Genomic DNA, 23716 nt, shown 5'->3' with positions numbered 1-23716 from the left:
TACTGGTTGTTCTGTTCTTTGTTTTTTCTTGATTATTATGGACCACATTGCATAATAAAGTTCTATTCTTAATTTCTTCAAAGTAGGGTATTACTGTGTTATGTGTTTTAGTTTTTCTCATTCGTTATGTGTTTTCTCTTTCCTGTTCTTTTTTAGTTTTTATTCATGTGGTTAATTTTAATTGTCAAATCTGTATGAGGAATGAAGATGTGTTATGTTTGACGCTGTCATGTCAATTGCTTCTTCTAACATTTTGAGATAGCATTCCATGCTCTGGAATTGTTGCTGTTTGGATGTAGTCAGTTGAACAGTGACCGGAGAGACAGCAGCAGACACTTCTGTTTGGGGGCACCATAAATCTCTTTTCCACTTACCTGTGTGTGGACTAAATACATGCATTGATCTCTTTCTTTCTGCCTGCTGTGCTGGTCTAGAGAGTGTATGTGTGTGTGGTGGAGGTGAGAGGCAGCATGACAGTAAATAAAACAGAGGTGATGGCAAATGGTTCACTTCAATGCTTCAGGGGGAATCCTGCAGTCTCCGTGCTCCTGGTCCAGGGTTCTGATAGCCTACTGCAGTCGTGCCATTGAGCAGGGCATACATCAGTCATGATCAAACTGAGTTTTCTACTGATGTGGCCCAGGTTGGCTGAGTGTCAGTCCTTAGAGCGGTCTGTACCAGACGATTTGAGGCACTTCAACCAACACATGCTACCCACCCACTGCAATCATCTAAACCCACCACATAACAACACCGGTCTTCAAAGGACCCTTCCATAGACTCTCTCAAAGCAAATCCTCACAATCCTAATGGCCATTTTTTTTTGTTCGTTTTTTAAAAAACTTTTATTAAGATATATGCAAATATCAGGTACAAACAAAAGGGACAAGAGTCCCAACAGAGGAACCAGCCAGTATGACAGTATATCAATAAACGAAGCTTTACAGTACAGGACATCGGAATCACATGCCAAAAATAATACAATGATCAGGCAGCGCCAGCAGTCTAGGTAGTAATGACTATACACATATCAATCTGTAGTAAGAGCCATTTCGTATAAAGATAGGCACATTAAGCATCAGGGGCGAACAGTGAGCACACTTAAGCAACATCCGACAGTGCAAGGTTGTACTGGATGGAGAATATACAGAACTAAATGCAAATTAATCAAGCACATTTAGGCAACTCAATATTAGGCATCCACATCAGGACTGGGTGCAGGGGTCTCCGTCACAGCACGCGCCCAACACAAGAATGGCTCCCATATATCGAGCGGACGTGAAGCCGGGGGCATCAGCTCCCAGAATATGCCAAGCTGTGTGTGGCCATATGTCACATCAATTAACCAATCCTCAAACCTGGGAACCCTCTTTCTCCCCCAGCGAATAGCCACCTGTCGCTGTGCATACAGCAAAAGAAGAGCATGCAATTTGCGCTGATTTGGTGGCGTGTCCTTTACATAACCCAGAAGGGCCACTTCCGGGGAGGGGGCATCTGTTCTGTAAAACAATTTGGTTTACCGCAGAGAAAATCTCCAGTCAAAACGTATGGATTCTCAGACAGTCCCAATGAAAAAATTAACAAGCATTTGCAATGCAATAGGTCTCGCATTTGCGCGAGTTTGAGCTATTGCCATTGTAAATGACATTGCCTTTTATTTATGTGTTGATTTTAAAAACATAAATAAAAGGCATTGTTTTTTACAATGCCAATAGATTAAACTCTCGCAAATGTGAGACCTATTGATTTGCAAATGTGGAAGGGCGAGATTTTGATCGATACCTTATCACTATTGATCTAAACCTCGATCTGGTCGACTGAACCTTTGTTGCCTGTCATTGAGGGAAGAAAGTGCATCTCTTACCAAGTTAGTTCACCCAATAAAGGACCTCGCTCCAAAAGATCACAAACAACTTCTAGCTTTCAAAAGTTTATTGTAAGGTTAGGATAAGCTGCAAATACAGGCATCTCAGAATGAGATTCACGAGATACACAGGTCCAACTACATACATGTGCTCTCTGAAAGCCCTCAGACGAGCAACGGAAATTACCAGCACAAGTTCTAAGAATAATAAAGCTATCAGCATTGACGCATATTGAGATCTCTCCTTCATTTAAGTTGGAGGAAAACACACAGGTTAGGCTGTCCCTACCCTGCTCTAGATGGTATCCCTACTTAACCAAGTCTCAACCTAACAAAAGGTGTCAGCAGTGAATGACCCCCAAGGGAAGTCACTCACTCTTAGTCTCTTGGTGAAAACCTATAGTTCTCCAGTCATGACCCCTCTCTGCCTACCCATCCGCTCTCTAAAGGGTCCTCAGGCATCTGCTCTAACTCCACCCAGGGGTGCTGTTCCTAATACAAAAACAGTCAACAACATTTGAGACGCCCCTCGTGAGACGCCCCTCACGTGGTGTAGCTTCTGGCTTTTTCCATGCTGCTTTGTATTGGGCCTCATACGTTGGAGTTGACCTTGCTTCTCAGACTCTTCTCCGGCCCGCTGATACCCCTTAAACATTCCGGAACCCTCCTCCATGTCTGGGCCGTCTACTGAACAGACCTCTATTCATATTATTTATAATCGGATCCTCCCTTTTCTCTTGCAGACAGACATCTGCAGCCAAGAACCCAACTCTCATAGACTTCCAAAAAGGTTCGCAACATTTCTCGGCCCAGACCAATACGTGTAAATCAATGTTAAAACATTTCAGGCCTACAACATTTCTCACAATGATTATAGCATTCAACTTCTTCATTTAATTAAAGCATGTTAATACTCTTATTCTATTATTCAGTAAACACATCTATAAATCATGGCCCATTAATGCAATGACCAAAACATTAGTTCAATCTATGTCGTGGAAAGAAACACCTTCCCCTTCCCTTCTAGCTCTGGCCCTGAGGCCTACCACGTTCTGCGTTTAACCACATGCCATCTTACATTTTAGCAGCTACACGACATGGATTCAGGAATAATCACATCTAATAAAATCATATAGTGTCACACATTTCTGTATTAGTTCCATTTCTACTTAAATCTCTACATTAGCTATACATTCAGAATATAATTGCAGATACTACTAGCACTCATGGCATTTCTCCTCATGATTTGTGCTTACTACGGGTAAGTGTGATGCACTCATACATTTAGGTCAGTTTGCGCTCTCTCAGTTCCCCCCTTTGATGACCTCTCGGGGTCATCACTAACATTTAAACTGCAGTTATTGCTAGCATAACTTGTCTCTGCGTTTCCAGAGCCCTCAGACTCCTGTACTGATTATCTTGTATGGCAGCCAATCTCTGCAGCTGCTCTCTTTGGGCCCTTTCTGACCTTCTTGCTCTGTACCATTTGAATACCCTCACCAATCCCCACAATATGATCCCACAGATCAATATTATGATGATAGGTTTTAGTATATACCACACAAAGCTTTTGCCTAAGGTGGAGATCCACCCTCCAACTTCACTCATTCCGTGGCCCACCTTTTCCCAAACATTTTCTCTACTCAAGTCTTCGATCTCCTTGTGAATATCAGTTATGTTCCTAATAACTTTCTCAAGGGGCTTTGAATTGTCTGGAATGTAGGTACAACATTCCTGGACCTTCAAAGCCTTACAGACCCCGCCCTCTTTTGCTAGTAGGACGTCTAACGCAAGACGGTTCTGAAGAACCATAGCCCTTATCGATTGCATCTCTCCTTCTACCAGCATTAAGGACTGAGCAGTGCTGGCAGACAACCTGTCGACGACTGTTGCCAGTCGTCTAATTTTAACATCATTAAGGATTAGTCCCAAAAGAGGGAACATAGCTCCAAAGACATCTCCAACCATTTCTGCATCTCCTATATCTCTCCTTCCCCTCGATGATGTCTTGCCCTCGATGATCTCTAAGTCTTGTGCATGATATATTTTGGGGAAAACAATTGCTAGGTAACATGATCCATACCAGTTGTCAGGTAGTCTCACGTAGGCATTTCTTCCACATACAAAATACACATTTGGAATCACTTGCATTCCCTTCAGGAAATCTTTAGTATAGTACTCTATATTGAAAGCATGTTCACAACTGACTTCTCCCACGTATACATTTTCGTAATACGTTTTGGCTCGGTGAAGACATAGCTTTCCTTTCTGCGTCTTATCTAAAGCTATTGGACCACTACTACCCTTTCTCTTGTGTGCCTTCTCTTCCTCGGTCCAATCTGTTTTCCATTGTCCTGATTTTTTCAAAATCTTTTGTCTCCTGTAACGATCATCCACCTGCCCTATGAACTTCTTCTCGACTTCTGACACTTTGCATGTCAGGTTATTTCTACGGGCATGTGAAGTATCTAAGGTAATCCAAGGAATGAAGAACTTGGCCAGTCTGTCTTCACTCTTCCAGTAGTCCCATTTGTTCATCTGCTTATAATTTGGGACTTCCGGCAACACTGAATCATAGTTGGAGAAATAGTATTCAAAACTATCTCTCCCATAAAATATACTAAGCAATAAGCTACATGTAATGCCATATGTCAGCGGGAGGTGATGATATCTAATGCCTTCATCTACAGACGCCGGCAACTGCATGCAGACGTAACAGTCCTTAACCTCCATGGCATCCACGTATTCATATAAGAGTTTAGCATAAGCATTTGACCTAAAGTCTCCTTGGGACTCATCTACGTGTAACCTGCGGGCTTCTGCAGCTAATAACGCTTTCTCTTGAGTGTTTTCCCTTTTCTCACCAGCAACAGTGGGTGTAAGCGTTTCTACAGATTTCACATCAGTTACCTTCGCCTCTTCCTCATGTCCCTTTACATAAGAAATTGTTACCACTAAAGCTATTAATATTATCACTCCTACTATTAGTGTACCTATTATACATTTAGCTCTGCGGTTCTGGGTGCCGGCTTCCATTTCGTCAGACAATATAGCTCTCTCTTATCTTGGCACAAGTTCCTTTCTTCTCGTTCCTTTACAGTCTCTTTTTACTCCTTTTGTCTTTAGAATCCACACAACTGGAAGCTGACAACCTTCTTCGCAAAAAGTCCTTTAACAGTTCAATAAAGACAACCCTAGCCCTTCTCCATCAACTCAAGGGAAGTTCCCTAATATTCTCTGCTTCCTGGGCGCTAGGTAATCTTCTTTTTCTGCTCGCTTTATTTACAAAGTCCTTTAAGCATCTACTATCAGGTTTGTGCCTGCAGCTTCGATAGCAAAGTTCAGTATTTCCAAACGAAGATTGTGCTCTTCATGGGCTGTTATCGTTGTACCAAAGTCGGGGAATTGCAATTCTGAGAGAAACATGTGTTTTAACTTGCTGAGGCGGGGAGGTCTGGGGAGCATGAATGTTAGTGACCCTTCTTGTTCGACTCCGGGTACCAACAGTCGTATTTCCACGGTGACGATGGGCTCAGAACTGGACACCACCACCGCTCGAATCCTCCCTGTCTCCTGTTTCAAAGACATTTGTCGCCAGATATGTCCACTCAGGGGTGGAGTATCTTCTGCTTGGCGCACGCACTCTTCTTGACCTTCTTCGGTCCGGTGCTTCAGCGCCCTGAGCACCTTCTTCCGGGTCTGAGTCTTCTGATATCGGAGGAAGGGTTATCTCTGGAGTTGACCTCAGGCTAGAGCTCCTTCTTTGCGGCCAATTAGCTTCTCCACGTGCCCTTCTACTCCTTCTCCTTCTTGTCTGTTCTCGCTCTCTGTCAGACCTGTCAGTGTCTGACTCGTACTCCCAGCTACTTTCTCCTTCTGTAGCGTCGTCTGTTTCGCTGTTGTACTGACCGTCCTCAGCTTGGTCAGACTCGTTCCCTGCTTCCGCTGGTACCTCTTCAGCTTGGCCAGCCCCCTCTATGGCTTCTCGGTCCTCTGCTGGACGTCTATCCGAGAGAGGAGCTGTTTCTTCCCGAGGTGCTGGAACCCTTCGCGTATGTGACGCGTGGATCCAATTGGGCAGGCCTCCCACCTTCACAGCCGTATTCGCGATCAGGATGATCTGGAAGGGCCCACGCCAACGAACATCCAAGCAGCTTCTTCTCACATGTTTTTTCACCAGGACCCAGTCCCCAGGGTACAGGTCATGGCACGGGCCCTGGCACGATGGAACCTCGGCAGCCTGCACCTGAAGGGACACAGAATGAATGGCGTCAGACAGCCCCTTACAATAGTCCAGGATCATATCATCTGTGATATTTAACAGTGCAGTAGTTGGGACAGATGGCAGCCTCATTGTTCTCCCCATTAACACCTCATGTGGTGACAACCCCGTTCTTCTGTCTGGGGTACTACGAAGGCTCATGAGGACCAATGGCAGGGCGTCAGGCCAACTCAGGGTCGTTGAGGAACATACTTTTGCAATTCTGGCTTTGATCGTGCCATTGATCTGCTCCACAATTCCTGAGGCTTCTGGTCGGTAACTGCAATGCAATTTCTGATCTATGTTCAGAGCCGCACAAATCATCTTCACAAGCTCGCTGTTGAAATGCGTTCCCCTATCTGATTCCAAAGAGGCCGGCACCCCGAAGCGCGGAATGAGTTCCCTAAGCAGTAACTTGGCCACTGTGAGGGTATCGCACCTACGTGTAGGGTATGCCTCAACCCATCTGGAGAATACACAAACAACCACCAGGACATAGCGGAGGCGGTTGCACCTCGGCATTTCAATGTAATCTATCTGCATTCGATTGAATGGACCTCCAGACCTTCCTATGTGGCTCAGTGCAACTGGTGTTCTTTTCCCTACGTTCAACTGCTGACAGGTCACACAACGCTGGCACACTGCTTCTGCTGCTATTCTAAACTTAGGATTGTACCAGGTCTGTCTAAACACTCTCAGCATAGCGTCTCTCCCTAGGTGTACGGGACCATGTATGTGTCTGGCCATTGGGCTCACCATCTCATTGGGCAACACTGCTCTGCCGTCTGCTGAGACCCAAAAATGGGACTCACCCACTACACATCCTGCCTTTTCCCATGTTTCTTTTTCAAAATCAGGAGCATTTTCTTGCATGTTTGCCAGTTCGTCCCAAGTATCAACAGTTTCCAATATCATGGCTAATTCAGTCCTTACATTTATTCCACCCACTTCCACCTCTGTGAAAGAGTACCCTTGTTCTGCGCAATACCGCGCGACTTCGTCGGCATATCTATTGCCTTTCGAGACGAAGTCCTCATTCCTGGTATGTGCGGTGCACTTTACAACTGCGATACCTGCTGGACATTGCAACGCCTCTAACAACAGGCGCACAAACTCTCCATTGCGAATGGGAGAGCCTGAAGAGGTCATGAACCCTCTTTGAGACCATAACTGCCCGTAATCATGAACCACCCCATAACCATATTGGCTGTCGGTGTATATGGTGACTCGAATTTGATTGCTTGCCAAGCAAGCACGTGTCAAGGCAATAATCTCGGCTACCTGAGCGGAGTGTACTCCTTCCAGGCACCCAGCTTCCACCACTCCAGTAATTGTACAAACAGCGTAAGCTGCTCTCAACTGCCCAACTTCGTCTCTTACACATGAGCCATCGACAAAGAAAATTTCGTCTGGGTCGGTCAGTGGCTCATCTACGATGTCGGGTCTGGGTTTGGTGCATAGTTCAGTCACATCGAGGCAGTCATGGTCTGTACATTCATCATCATCCTCGATATCATTTGGGAGTGGCATCAAGGTGGCAGGGTTCAAAACAGAGCATCTCCTGAGGGTCACATTCTCTGCAGCAAGAATAACTTGCTCATAGCGCGTGAGCCTGCTGTTGGTCAGATGCTGTGTTTTGGTCCTGGTCATCAACAGTTCAACAGAATGGGGCACGCACACCTCTAACGGGTGCCCCATGACGATATTTTCACATCTCTCAATGCTGACACCCGTTGCAGCAACGGATTTGAGACATCCGGGCAACGCTGCGGCTACTGGGTCTAAAGTAGCCGAGAAATAAGCAACTGGTCTACGGGCATTCCCATGGATTTGGACTAACACAGACAACGCGCAACCTTCTCTCTCACAACAGTAAAGCAAAAATGGTTTATTGTAATCAGGCATTCCCAATGCCGGAGCACGACACAGGTCCTCTCGCAGCTGTAGGAATGCCATCAAACAGTCTTTGTCCCATGGTACCGGATCGCTCACCTCCTTATGCGTCAGTTTTTGCAAGGGCTTTGCTTTCAGTGAAAAGTTCGCGATCCACTGTCGGCAATAACCCACCATCCCTAGGAACATCCTGACCTCTCTCTGTGTCTTAGGCGCATTCATTTTCATGATCGCCTCTATCCTGTCTGGTGACACCTTTCGTTTGCCTTTCTCTATTCTGTGTCCCAAGTACTGCACTTCTGTCAGGCAGTACTGCAACTTTCCCGGGGACACCTTGTGCCCATTGGCAGCTAGGTGATTTAACAAAGCAATGGAGTCCTCCCTGCAAGCTTCTTCTGTTTCTGACGCCACGAGGAGGTCGTCTATGTACTGGACCAGAACTGACTTCTGGGGCAGCACTAGACTTTCAAGATTTTTCTTCAAAAGCTGGTTAAAGATCGATGGGCTCTCTGTATACCCCTGAGGAATACGACACCATGTTAGGACGCGACCTTCCAGCTTAAATGCGAAAAGAAAATGGCTTTCTTCGTCCAGAGGGATCGAAAAGAAAGCCTGACAAAGATCAATCACAGTGAACCACTCAGCTTGGAATGGAATCTGAAACAGTATCACTGATGGATTCGGTACCACTGGACAACACGAAACGACTATGTTATTAATCTTTCGAAGGTCCTGTACTATCCGGAATTTCCCATTTGGTTTCTGCAGACCCATAATCGGGGAGTTGCATGGACTACCCACGATTTCTTTCAGTATTCCCTGTTTAATCATGGACTCGATCACGGGTTTTATGCCTGCAATCGTTTCTGGAGTTAATTTATATTGGGGTGTTCTTGGGAACTCAGCATGCGGTTTCACTACAATTTTCACTGGGTCCACCCCTTTGACCAATCCAATCTCTTCCCCAGTGAAGTCCCATACTTCTGGTGCCACTGTCTCTCTCAAGTCCCAGGGGAGCTCATCTACTGTCAAAGTAGGGTACAGCTCCACGCATATTCTTGAGTTTGCAACTTTGAAGTCTGCGTCATCATCATTGGTCAATACCTCCACTCCCTGAGGTGTACAGTATATTGTACAATTCAATTTACACAACAGGTCTCTGCCTAGCAGACACACAGGACTTGAATCGCAAACCACAAACTGGTGCTCATCGCTGTACTTCCCTATTTTCACCTGTACCGGTTCTGTCAATTGGCTGGTTATTCTCCTGTTTGCGACCCCCACCACTTGTATGGTCTCTCCAGACATGGGCAGGTCTGGAACTGCAGCTGATCTGATCGTGGACCTAGTGGCTCCTGTGTCCACCAGAAATGTCGTGGGGCACCCTGCTACTTCTGCTTCGACATAGGGTCCCCTCTGGTCCACCTCCAAGGCTGCCCCGAGGGTGCAGTCTTCTCTTTCCACTCTCTGTCCGGTTAATGGGTCCACATAATAGCACTCTTCTCCTTCTACAAACAGGGGCATCTGTCTATAGGTCTTACCCATATTCCCTACTCGGGGAGGTTGCGGGAACTGGGCTCGGGGAGGAGCCCCCCCCCCTTTGAGCACCTTTCCCTGGTATGGCGTCACCCCTCTCGTAGGCGCGCTCTGGACCTCTTCCTCCTCTTCCTCTTGTTCTCCTATCTCTACATTGTAGGGACACTCGCGTTTCCAATGCCCCACCTCGTTACACTGGTGGCACCTAGTCGTTTTCTTCAAGGCAGCTATGTCTATTCTGGGTCTAAAGGTGGAACTCTCCTCATTGCCCTTGTTCTGACTATACTGCTTCTTTCCTCCTGTACCTGTTCCTTGCTGCTGTTGCTGCTGTCCCCCCTTCCCTGCTGCCTGCATCTGTACCACCATCAATTTTTCTTTTAGTTTCTTAGCCTTGGAGTCTATCTCATCACAGCAGTACCTGGCATATCTCAGTATTTCGTCTAGGGGTCTATTTTGCCAACAAATCAAGTGTTGCTGAATCATTAAACTAATATCCGGTCTCAGTCCCAGGACGAACTTGGACACAAATTGCCCTATGTCTTTTGGATCCATTACATCCAAGCCGCTATACTGTTTAAACGCCTTCAGCAATCTCTCATAATATTCGTGGACTGTCTCTTTGGGTTCCTGTCTGGTTCGGTCTATTTTGACCCAATCTATGTCTTGCATTGGCACTTTCTCTTTCAGCCAAGTCATCACTCTCTCGAATTTTGCCATCACAATCTCGGACGGCCCATTAGTCTTAGCATCTCTCTCCGGCTCCGTTGTGGGCCACTCAGCGCTAACCTTGCATGCTGTCCACAGATCTCCTGGTACTACAATGTCAAACAGCGTGTTCAGATCTATCCATAGGACCTTTGAGATTTTTACAAATCTCTCAACTTGCTTGTACCACTCCACTGGGCTTTCCCGCAATTTGGGGAAGGAGGTGGTAAAAGCAGCTAAATCTCCCCTACTCCAAGGGACATGTACATAATTCCCATTTGCGACTTCACGCAAAGGGTATGCTTCTATTCCCTGCAGCCTTCCTGGTGTCGTACCAAGCGTGCTTCTCCTGACGGTCCCTTTCTTGGACCACCTCTCTTCCCACTTATCTAGTGCCCTCCATGTCCTTATTCCAGTGATCAGTTCCCTTATGTGCGTTTTCAGCCCGATCGTTCTCCTCTCATCTAGGTCTCGATCTGTATAATGTAGCCTGTGGTTACCCTGTAATGCTTTGGTTCTTGACAGGTCCACCATATATTTGCCTGCTAGTTCGACTAACTTCTCATGGATTGCTCTCGCTTTTCGAGTGATGTCCTTTGCCATATACAGTATTTCATCCTGCTCATACATTTCCATTCTTTCTAAAGGCAGGGTACCATCTACCATGTCATCCAGGTCTGACCTTAAGCTGGCGACATCGAGTCTCTTGGCTTTTATCTCAGCTCGCAATATGTCTTTCGAAGGGGGCTCACTGGTCTCCCTACCATCCCAACTCCGAGCTCTACGTTTGGGCTCGGGAGAGTTAATGAGTGCTCTCCCTTGCTCCCATCTCTCCAGGTCCCATGCTCGGCCATCCGATCTCGGAAGGTGATGGAACACGGGCCTGTTACCCCCACTCTTGCTCTGCCCACTCTCTCCTGCTTCTCTCCTTTCACCGTACTCCTCTCTGTTATTTTCCCTCTGGTCGCTACTCTCCCTTTGCCTAGTATCGCTCAGTATCCGATACGATCCTTCCTGGTTCCCCATATTCCCTGGGCTGCGCTCGTTTCCGTCATCACAGGGACTATGGTGCGACCTCTCACAACTCCCATTCAGTTCTCTGGTGCCGGGCACACAGTGGGTACACTTAAAGCTGTTTCTGTACTCTTGCGTTCTCCTCTCCCCTTCACTGAGTATTGGGCGCGCCACCCCTCCACTCCCGGGGCCCCCGTTTTCCAGGTCCGTTCTATCTCCACTCCGGGCCCAATGGGTGACTCCCCTACTATCTCTCTCTCTCCAGTCCCACTCCGGGCTGCTCTCCCCAGCCCCGCAGTGAGTCCGAGCTCTGCTGTCTTGACTTTCCCTTTCAGCTTCTGCAGCTATGATGCTCTTGTGAGCCTCCACTGCCTCATCCCACTTCTTCATGTACTCATTTAGCTCTTGAAAGGATTTTCGTCCAGATCCCCTCAGATCCACTGGCCATCTAGGGCCCCCAGGATCCCCTCCTGGATCCCCTGCTGTGTGCATCGGGGTGCTCCACTCTCTGGGTATCGGCATCTGACTTGGGGAATTGATCGTATCGTTCCTCCTTGCCGTCTCTGCTCTTTCTCCGTCCTTCCGTACCCGTTCTTCCCCTCTTGCTCTCTCTGGGTCATATATCGATACTATAGGACCTATGGTAACAGGTACCTGTAGTGCAGCTGGTAATCCGTAGGATGTGGCGCACTCCGTTTCCGGCGCTCTTTGTACCACAAACCTCCCGACTACCTGTTGCACCTGACTAGGCTGGGACAGCTCTTTCTTTGCCTCAGGATCCCACTCTGAACTGGGAAGCGGTCCATGCTCTCCTGCATTGCCCCCCTTTTCTCCTTCACTATGCTCGACCTCTCCCCCTGCTCTATTATACGGGGGTGGCCTGTCTGTCAATAATCTGTTTATCAGGCTGTCCTCTGTTTCGCTCTCATCATCTTCTTCTAGGGGGCTTTTATTTCCGGGCACCTCTAACACCGGGTACAGTTTATTTACTTCCATGTTATGCACTCTCCATCTTTTAGCATCCGCATCCCACCTGGCATCCTGCACTGCCCTTACCGATCGTTTCACCCTTTCTTGTCGTCTGTTCATATTTTTTTCATGCGCTGCCCTAATCCATGCATCAAGGGCTTCAAACTGGGTCGGTCTAGGCAAGGGTCTCATTGAGGTCATGACTGATTTTAATCGATGTAACACCTCTAATCTGAACGTCCCGTACTTCGGGAACGTCAGTTCCTCATTTCCTTCCGTAATCTTACTCCACTCTGATATCCAAAGGATCGTATGCAGCCCAACATTCACTGCCATGTAACGAGCCGGCGTACCCTCCGGCGGGGCTTCTTCCCCTTCATCCGATCCCCGCTTCTCTTTTTTAAACGCCGCTCTCAGCCATTTAAAACACTTCATAATTATGCGCACAATATCCAGCCTCGCTACTCTGTTTACTTCCTGATGACAATCCACCAATCCTAACGCGGCTTTGCTAACTTGGCCTATCGCAGCGCGGTCTTTCTCCGGTCGGCCAATCCCAGCTCGACACTTTCTGACGTCTTTGCTAGCTGGCCTATCACAGCGCGGTCTTTCTCCGGTCAGCCAATCACTGCGCGACACTTCCTGACGTCACTTTTCTCCGCTTCGCAGCAGCACCCCTCCTTTCTCAACTCGTCTCCCGGTCATGCATGCGTCCCATTCATACACCGAAAAATGACTACTTCCGACCAAGCGGTCACTTCCCTCGACTGTACGTCCACAGTCTATATGTAATTGTCAACACAACTGACGAAATGTCTATCGTCTCTCTGATAGGTTGCTTACACACACAGTAACCTCCGACCAGCGTCCGTTACTCACGCACTCACTCTTACGTTCCCCCTATCTCGGTCTTTCGGGTGATCAATGGTACCTCATGACCCCCTTCACACTATTTGACAATTACTCTGGGTGTCCGATACACCCGAACCACTTAAGCTCTCCTTGCTCTTAAGATTTCCACCGGTTGCGCGCGCTCACAACCTGTTCCACAGTCACTCTACAGACATTCAACTCCGCCAGACATTACAACATAGATACAATACAAAAACACCGCAATCTAACACGCATGACCCTTTATACTCACTCTCGACCGATACTGCTGCTTTTTCTGTCTCACGTCATCCGGATCTTCTTCGGCGGGCGGTTCTTCCGATCATCGATCTCTAGGGGCCTTGGGGTAAGCTAACCTGGCCTAGGTCACCGTCCTCAAGAAGGCAACCATCCTCTATAGCTACCAACTGGAAGGGCGAGATTTTGATCGATACCTTATCACTATTGATCTAAACCTCGATCTGGTCGACTGAACCTTTGTTGCCTGTCATTGAGGGAAGAAAGTGCATCTCTTACCAAGTTAGTTCACCCAATAAAGGACCTCGCTCCAAAAGATCACAAACAACTTCTAGCTTTCAAAAGTTTATTGTAAGGTTAGGATAAGCTGCAAATACAGGCATCTCAGAATGAGATTCACGAGATACACAGGTCCAACTACATACATGTGCTCTCTGAAAGCCCTCAGACGAGCAACGGAAATTACCAGCACAAGTTCTAAGAATAATAAAGCTATCAGCATTGACGCATATTGAGATCTCTCCTTCATTTAAGTTGGAGGAAAACACACAGGTTAGGCTGTCCCTACCCTGCTCTAGATGGTATCCCTACTTAACCAAGTCTCAACCTAACAAAAGGTGTCAGCAGTGAATGACCCCCAAGGGAAGTCACTCACTCTTAGTCTCTTGGTGAAAACCTATAGTTCTCCAGTCATGACCCCTCTCTGCCTACCCATCCGCTCTCTAAAGGGTCCTCAGGCATCTGCTCTAACTCCACCCAGGGGTGCTGTTCCTAATACAAAAACAGTCAACAACATTTGAGACGCCCCTCGTGAGACGCCCCTCACGTGGTGTAGCTTCTGGCTTTTTCCATGCTGCTTTGTATTGGGCCTCATACGTTGGAGTTGACCTTGCTTCTCAGACTCTTCTCCGGCCCGCTGATACCCCTTAAACATTCCGGAACCCTCCTCCATGTCTGGGCCGTCTACTGAACAGACCTCTATTCATATTATTTATAATCGGATCCTCCCTTTTCTCTTGCAGACAGACATCTGCAGCCAAGAACCCAACTCTCATAGACTTCCAAAAAGGTTCGCAACATTTCTCGGCCCAGACCAATACGTGTAAATCAATGTTAAAACATTTCAGGCCTACAACATTTCTCACAATGATTATAGCATTCAACTTCTTCATTTAATTAAAGCATGTTAATACTCTTATTCTATTATTCAGTAAACACATCTATAAATCATGGCCCATTAATGCAATGACCAAAACATTAGTTCAATCTATGTCGTGGAAAGAAACACCTTCCCCTTCCCTTCTAGCTCTGGCCCTGAGGCCTACCACGTTCTGCGTTTAACCACATGCCATCTTACATTTTAGCAGCTACACGACATGGATTCAGGAATAATCACATCTAATAAAATCATATAGTGTCACACATTTCTGTATTAGTTCCATTTCTACTTAAATCTCTACATTAGCTATACATTCAGAATATAATTGCAGATACTACTAGCACTCATGGCATTTCTCCTCATGATTTGTGCTTACTACGGGTAAGTGTGATGCACTCATACATTTAGGTCAGTTTGCGCTCTCTCAGTTGCTTGTTTCGTGTGTTTACAAGAATGTGTCCAATTTAGTATTTTTTTCTACTTTAAGTCACATTTTTTGTTCAAATTAATGATTACAGTCCAGGCAACATCAGGCAGCAAGGTATGGTGTTTTCCTTATTCATTACACGCAGATCGATTATTTCGGCGTAGGTGTTTTAGCAAGGGCGCGCGTTCCCACTTAGTTTAGGATCTTGAATGGCCCTCTTTGCAATGCCAAAGACAGAAAGCTACAGACACACATGAGCGGTGTAATCACTAACAGCCGCGTTTATCTTATATTTACATGCTCAAGTATTCTAAAGCGTGCGCAGACACCTTAACTTTAGTAATCTGAACAACATTCCCCTCTGTCCTAGTGAACATGAGGCTAGACTAGCAAATGAACACGTCATAGGAGGCAGTGGCTTACTACTACTGCTACTGCTCCTACTAGTACTACTCCTACTATACCTACTAGCACTACTACTACTAGTAGTCTTACTAACAATAATAGCAATAATCATAATGCATATTATTATTATTATTTTATATGGCGCCTCTTGCCGCACTGCTGTCGCTTCATAGGGCTATAAATAACTGAAAGGTATTCGCAAAGTTACACTTGGCAGGTGTACTTATGTGGATGTTGTAGTCATTCATATCTTCCAACCTCTCCACCCAAACACACGTACCTTGAAAACACGCCCCACTCAGACCTGTGTGTAGCCTGAATGTCACGATCTGAAAACTCAGACTTTCACACTTCTGTTGATAAAAAGCGGGCCACTGCAATGAGCGATAATAGGATTTTCCTTTACCGCCTAGACACCGCACCCCCATTCCGTCAACTTTCACTGCCAAGAAGGTTACAGTGCCAGAATGGGGTTCAGGTCAATGTGCGTTATTAGAAAAATGCACACTGACATATTCCATATGTACGTTTCCATACTGCACCGTGCACATACTAATAGTGCTGCAAGTAAAAAAAAGAAAATAAACACGAGGGCTAGATACAAACAAGAACGAGGTTTAGGTAGCGTTCTAAAAAGCTACTGTAAGTCCCCTGCTCGACGTGTAGTCTTTATTTTTGTTATTTTTGAAATGCATGACTGCCGCTGTCAAAACGGGCGACAGCAACCTAACTCCGCCCTCCCCCCCCCCGTAACTGTCACACCTGGGGACAGGTTCGTTACTGATAAGTCTTAGTGGGACGCATTGACTGTAACGGGATCACACAGTAAGGCAACTCCGCTGTTACCAAATGATTAAGTTGTAGTTGGACAAACTCCCTAAGCTTCGAACGTCCTTATCTCTGAAGTGCTCCCTGCTGGGGTAGAGCGGCTCAGCTACTGCCCCGGCCTCCGCTCGCTCTGGGAGGGGGTGTGTGAGACGCGGTACACTTATAGGATTGGGCAGAGGGGGGTGGTAGGGTTGGGGGCAGAGTCACTCGCATACGAGTCCTCCGCCTGAACCGCCAGGCAGTTCCCGACGCTCCGGAGACCTTGGTCTGCATCAGCCCGCACACGGAGCTCCGAGGCGCGATGGGTGAGCTTCGCCCGCCTTGCGCAGTTTGCAAATAAATATCAGCGGCCTGAGCGGAGGCGCCACCGAGCGGACACTGCACGCAAGTGCGCGAGGCACCAACGGCAGCCCAGCAGCCGTTCCAAAGAACCAGCAGGTTAGGGCTCACCCAAAACAGTCATGCTTTCTGTCTCCTCGTTTTCCCAGGTGCAGACAGCACCTACTTCCTGTTTGGCCGGCAATGCTTCCGGGTCGCCGCAGGCAGCGCGGCGGCCCGCCCTGCACGGGGAAGGGAGGCAGCTTTCGAGGAGGACAGCACCTGGCCGCGAGCGCGTTCTCGTGCGCGTGGCCGTAACAAATCGGCGCGCGCGGCCAGTGCTGTCCTCCTGGGAAGCTGAGCCGTTAACAATAAGGTCTCTGGCGAGAGCGAGCTTCGCTCGCTTCTAGCCGAGACCTAAAAAGGATGCCGATGCATACCCACAGCGCCAACATCTATCATCCTCCCTAAGTTTCATGCGGTGTAGACTGACTGGAGTTCTATATTATCTATGCAAAAATGTTAAATGCACTAGGCAAAGTCTGTAATTTGGGGAAAGTTCAGTCAGCTGTCTACAGCAAAAGTCCCACTGCTCTTGCGTCAATTGAGGGTCCAGTTCATTGTTCCAATGCTGGAGGGACTTTGGCCGGATTACCGGGGCTGTATTTTGCATACTGGTATATAAGCGTGTGACTAGTTTGTGCGGGGATAGTGACTTCAGGACAAGCTCTAATGCAGATAGAGTAGGGGGGCCTCGGGAAACCCTGTCCAAAGCGCACGGCATGCAGTTTTTAATTTGTGGTATACAAACAGCTCAGCAAACGATATAGCGCGATCTTCAGTCCTGACTGGGGGGGGCCTGAACTCGCCATTAGGGTACAGATCATCAAAGGTGTGTAATGGCATGTTTTCAACTAGAGTCTTGCTCACCCCACCTTCAATGCATGGGAGCATGGGGTTTCGCACCAGTGGTATGTTTGGCGCACATAGAACAGGGATGTTAGCTCTCTTCCTGAGTGCGCTCCACGCCCAGCGCAGGGTGCCCGCCGTGTCCACATCCTCCCTCGGCTTCTGGTAAAGCGCCACCTCAAGTGGCACTGGTGCCACCGCATCTATCTCCACCGCCACGTGAGGCTGATAGGGCGTCTGGTGCACCCAAAAATGAAGAACTTGAGCCTGAGCGCACAGAGCATATAACTGCATGTCAGGAGCACCGAAGCCACCTTGCCTCAATGGAAGCGTCAGCAGGTCCCATGATACCCTAGCCTGCCCTCCCGCCCACACCAGGGATAGTAATTGCGATCTTAAGCATGAAAAGAAATGTTGTGTGAGGGGTATCGGCACGTTGACAAACAGGTACAGAAACTTCGGTAAAATCACCATTTTTGTCAGTGCTATCTTCCCGGTAATGGACAAGGGCAGCTTGGACCAGATTGCCACCTTTCCTTCCAACCACGTGTATGCTCTGCAAAAGTTCAAGTTCCAGATCTCCTGCAGGTTTCGGCTCAGCCAGACCCCCAGATATTTGACCGCCTCATCCTCCCATCTCAGTGGGAATTCAGATGTCACCTTGGGAGTGCCATCCGTCAGTGGAAACACTACCGATTTCTTCCAGTTAATGGAAACACCTGCCATCCCCCCAAATCTGATAAATTCTCTGAGGACCGGGTATAGGTTTTCTGCGGGATTGAGAATATATAACGTTACATTATCCGCGTATAGTGAGATCAGTAGGCTATGTGTGCTGAAACCAATCCCCCGTGCAGTATGATGTTGCCGGATTCTGGCAGCAAGTGGCTCAATGGCAATTGCAAAAAGCAGGGGCGAGAGGGGGCACCCCTGTCTCGTGCCCCGCAATACATGAAATGGTTCAGATAACAGACCATTGACCCTGATCCGGGCAAGCGGCTTCGTATATAGCAACCAGATGCGAATTATAAACAGAAGACTCAGTCCTATGCATGTGAGTATTGTGAACAAATACGGCCACTCAAGCGTGTCAAACGCTTTCGTTGCGTCTACAAAAATGGCAGCAGCATGAACACTCGGATGGAGGTAATGCAACACTGAGAATAATGTGTGCAAATTGTGCGACGTCGATCGTCCGGGGATAAACCCCGATTGGTCCTGGAGTGCAATTATCGGAAGGAGCGGCTGTATTCTGTTGGCCAACAGTTTAGCATATATCTTTATGTCTACATTAATCAAAGACAGTGGCCTATAGGAGTCCACCTCCGTCTCCGCCTCAGGCTTCAACAGCGTTGTAATTATTGCCTCCCTCATGGATGCTGGCAGGATGCCCGCCTCCAATGCCTCTTCGTAAATTGCAAGCAGTCTAGGGGCCAACTCTTCAGTGTACACTTTGTAGAAAGCAGTGGTTAGACCATCAGGCCCGGGGGCTTTGTTGAGTGGCAGACTTTTTATGACTTGTGCCACGTCCTCCAAAGTAATTGGGAGGTCCATATAGACCCTGTGTGGCGTTAAACCATACCAGGGAGATAGAGTCCAAGAACTCCCGTAGGCCCTCCGGACTGGAAACCTGCGTGGCAGTATACAAGGAGGAATAAAAGTTGGAGAACTCAGTGAAAACTTCTGATTGGCCCCTAATGGTGGCCCCACTGGCAGTGTGTAGCTCGTGTACGAAAGCAGTGGACCTAGGCGGACAAATCATCCCTGCCAGTGTACGGCCCGGCCTATCTCCCTCACCATATCTCCGTGCCTCGGCATACTTGCCCAAAAATGTTACCTCTCGCTGCGATTCCTCGTCAAACTCCAACAACTTCGCCTTGAGCAGCGCAGCCACCTCGGGGTCAGTCATAGAGTAGAGTTGTTTCTCGAGGTCCCTGATCTGACCTTCTAGAGCAGCTAAAGTGCCCCTAATAGCCTTAAGTACTCCAGCCTGCCTTGCAATACATTGTCCCCTAATTACAATCTTCAGTGCCTCCCATAACGATGCCTCGGTGTCCACAGACCCAGTGTTAAGAGCAAAATACAGGGAGCATGGTCTGACAGCGAGCGTGCCATGTGGACCACCTCAAGCGTCCAGGTGGCGACATCCCACGATACCAACCAAAAGTCCAAGCGGGACCAAGCTGCATGATGAATGGAAATACATGCCCCCTCCTTAAGCTCCGGGTGCCTGACCACAAAATGTCTAATAAATCCCCGTCAGACATAATGTCTCGTAATCTCGGGCTAGCTTGAGGGTGTAGGGTATGGGCCAAATCCTGTCTGTCGAGACCGTCATTCAGAATGGCAGTAAAGTCTCCGCCCCAGATTAACATGTGGCACCCAGTTGCTCTAATCCGTGTCCAAAGGTCACCAAAAAAGTCTGGGGTGTCGACATTTGGTCCATACACAGCTGCTAGTATTATAGGCAGACCTCCCAGCTGTCCATGCAAAATTACACATCTCCCTTCGGGATCAATAAAACCAGTCTCGTCTCTGTTCCCCAGTCTAAACCTTTTCGTATCAGTACCGCCACTCCCCGTGCATAGTTGGAATAAATCGCGGAATGCGTTTCTCCCCATATACTGCATCGCAGCCGCTGTGATGGCTTTACGTTAAGGTGTGTTTCCTGCATAAAGCATATATCAATGTGTCTTGTCAGATAGGCATGCACTAGTCTAGCCTTCCTGCCGTCGTTCAGCCCCCTAACGTTCCACGAGATAACATTCAATGTGGTATTATGTGATCTACTAAAAGGCAATTGCAACCAGCCCTCACTCCCGAACCTCGTAGCCTGCCAATAATCTAATGAATTACACCGAAGTGTCCTGTGTCGGCATGCTGGTGTAAAACCAAAGAACCAAACCGCCCCACCTCCCGCCATCCACTCCGACCCCCCCAATCTGGTTGTAGAATACTCTTCCAAGCACCAACACGTAACCACTGCAAACATAACATAGGGAGACTTCCCATGGGGGCAAGGTGAAGCTGGCTAACCACCCTGTCTGCACAGGGTGGCCGGGAGTAATGCGAATAGGCAATCAGCGATCACAGGTACACAGTAAAGGTTCAATCTGGTCGGCCCTCCACAGCCCCGGCACCATTAGATCTCTTGCCGCCCACATGCTTGGCAAATTTCAATGCAGATTTGGCGTCCGTGAAATAGTGTGCCGTGCCATCGTGTGAGACCTTCAGCTTAGCTGGATAAAGCAGGGAGTAAGGTATCTGAGCCTGCAGAAGGTGTTGAAAATGGCAATGTATGTGTACATAAGCGGCGTTCATTTGTGTTCACTGTACCCCTTGTTGTAAGCAGAACAAATAATTACGAAACACTGACTGTGTTATCCCGCCAGCATAAGACCCATGCACACATGTACACGACAGCTATTTTAGGCACCGTGGCCTCTCTGACCGTTTGCTAAACCCCCGACACCCATCCCCGCGCGCACTGCTCATGCATCGACCACAAGACCCTCTCCCTCTGCGTGACCCTTCTCTAAAAGTAGCACTCCTGCTTGACCCACACACCCATTTCCTCCCAAAGAACACCCTTCCCCTCAGCTGACAAACCCCCCCCCCGGCTGCACTTGACCTATCGACCCGGTCCCAAGTCCTAAGACCAAGCCTCGTGGATATACATCCCTCTTTTCCCTGCCCAGCATAACAAAACCCGTGATACACCAACCGAAGTGTCCGACCTTCCACCTGACCAACCTTTGACCTGATCATCCCCTCCTGCCCTCGTGTCCTGTAGGAATGTCCAGCTGAGAGATCACAATCTCTTGTTACATTCAGGAGGGGAGGATGACATCTGAGCGATTGGTATGGGAATAGGCCTGAAGCGGGGATTCCAAGCATGTTTTTCCTACTTCAAAGCGTCTTTATTATAATAAGGAATGTTTGTGAATCGTAAACCTGTGTATAAAAGACGAAGCCTCAGAGAAACTTGTTAGAGCACTTCCTGAAGACACTATGCGAGTGTCCGAAATGACAGGCTCTCCTCATGAGAAATAAAACTCTATTCTTGTATTCCTGCTTCCAGCGCCCGTCTCTTTATTTGGTAATTGTTCAAGATGGGAACTAAGAGGCGTCCTGCGCCAGCAGCCTGGGCATCAGGTGTATTATGGGCTGACTTTTCCACAATTGGTGTCCCAACGCGGGGTCCATCAGCGACATAAGGTCTGGTAAGAGAGGTCCAGACGATGGGGTGAACATCTAAACGATTGGAGTATACCTGCCTTGAGAGGGCCCTCGTTCGGCTGCCGATTGAACGAACTTCACCGATTCTGAACGGACCTCTCTCAAGTGACCTGCTGTCCTGACTGGAACCCCACAGGAATGCTGCGATAAAAACATGGAGAAATGAGGCGCTGGAGGAAGGAAGGCGAAGAATTGCCCACATGGTCCGGTCCGGGTAAGGTTAAGTAGGACGTCTTTACGTCTGATTGGTAGGATGGCTTATCCATCTGATTGATTGATTGATTGTTTTGAAATCAGTATCTAAAATACTGGTATTGTTCATTGATTGGTTCATTTAGCCTCAGTTGCTACTTGAAGTATTGGTTCTCTTGGAGACATTCTCTGTTTGCAAACAGCGACGAATAGGAACGTTCCTCTCTCTTTGCAAATAGTGAAGGATAGGTAATGCGGACTTTTGTCCCCCGTTGTAATCCGTCATGCCTATTTTTCTCCCTACTGATTGATTGGTTGCTCTGTTGCTCTTTGAGACATTCGCTGTCTGCAAACGGGGGATATTCTTCCCCGTTTGCAGATAGTGAAGGGTAGGTAATGCAGACTTTTGTCCCCGTTGTAATCCGTCATGCCTATCTTTCTCCCCATTGATTGTTTGTTATCGGTTTTTATCGATTATTGCTCTTTGAGATATTCCCTGTCTACAAACGGGGAAGAATAGGAATATTCTGCCTCCCTTTGCAGATAGTGAAGGATAGGTAATGCAGACTTTTGTCCCCGTTGTAATCCGTCATGCCTGTTTTTTTCTCCCCACTGATTGATTGATTGTCTGAACATTTATTGTTCAAGGAATAGTTCTTTTGAGGCATTCTCTGTTTGCAAATAACGTGGAATAGAAATGTTCTGTCTAGTCTTTGCAAGTAAGGAAGGGTAGGTAATGCGGACCTTTGTCCCCCGTTGTAATCTGTCATGCCTATCTACTCCCCACTGATTGGTAAACCAGTTCCACCCGGACCATTTATTGGAGGTAGGTCATCTGGCTCTGCCAGGAGGGTACCCCTAATACAAAAGGACAAATATAAAAATGCGGATTAGCCGCTGTATCATGCTAGCAAATAAAAGAGAAAAATATATATATATAAATCGTTAGTGAAAAGAAAAGGAATAGAGTGAAATCAGTAGGCCGCTGATGAGATCTCTTTTCAACCTCGCTGAAATGGAAACATAGGGAACAACCCCTCAGGAAATATGAAACTGGTGAGGAAAGCCGAACTTAACGCTATGACTTCGAGACAGCTTGGCTCCACCACCCACCCCGCCCAATTAACGACAAAACTTAGGCGAATAATAGAAAAATATATAACACTCTAGCGAAGTAACAGGTGAACACGTTTTATTTTTTTTAACAAACAAAAAAAAAAAAACATTTAAGCAACTATTTACATGACGAACTGCTGCAACGACAAACGAAACCCACAATGCATTTCGCCGTCTGCCTGACGCCGTTCCAGCCCTTCCTTCCCCAAAGTAGCAATGTTGGGCTACTTTGGGCTACTTTCTAGTAGTTTTTGGGCATTTTAAAGTCTACAAAAACCGTTGAGGGCGGTGGGGTGGAAGGACCACTACGCGAATAGCCCGAAGGCGGCGCCACATGCCAAGGCCTGTCCCCCGGATGAACCAAGGGACCCGTTCCTGGGGCCGTGGCGAAGAGCGTCCGGCCGCCATCAACCGGAGGCCCGGCCCGAAACGTACTAGGCGCCACTTCTTCAATAATGGCTGCGACAACACTGGGGGGGGGATGTCTTGCACATGCCTCCGACCCCCCCCTCGTCCTCATCACCTGGTCCGGCCATAACAAATGTCAAGCGAGACGCCGTGGGGTGCACCCGGAGGGAGAGGCGGCGCGAACGAGCCTCTCCCACCTCCCCAGGTGAAGGCTCCCCAGCTGCACCCCCAACGCTCCTCGCACCCGGCAAAGGGTTCGTCCACTGTGGCGATGCTGCGACACCTCGCCCGGCAGGTTGGAGCCCGTCTGCTCATTTGACCCCGCGATTGCCGGTAGCTGCCGAA

This window comes from Lissotriton helveticus, chromosome 2_1 (assembly GCF_964261635.1).
Source record: "Lissotriton helveticus chromosome 2_1, aLisHel1.1, whole genome shotgun sequence".
NCBI lineage: Eukaryota > Metazoa > Chordata > Amphibia > Caudata > Salamandridae > Lissotriton > Lissotriton helveticus.
The sequence above is the reverse complement of the archived record's forward strand: the minus strand, read 5'-3'. Positions refer to the sequence as shown.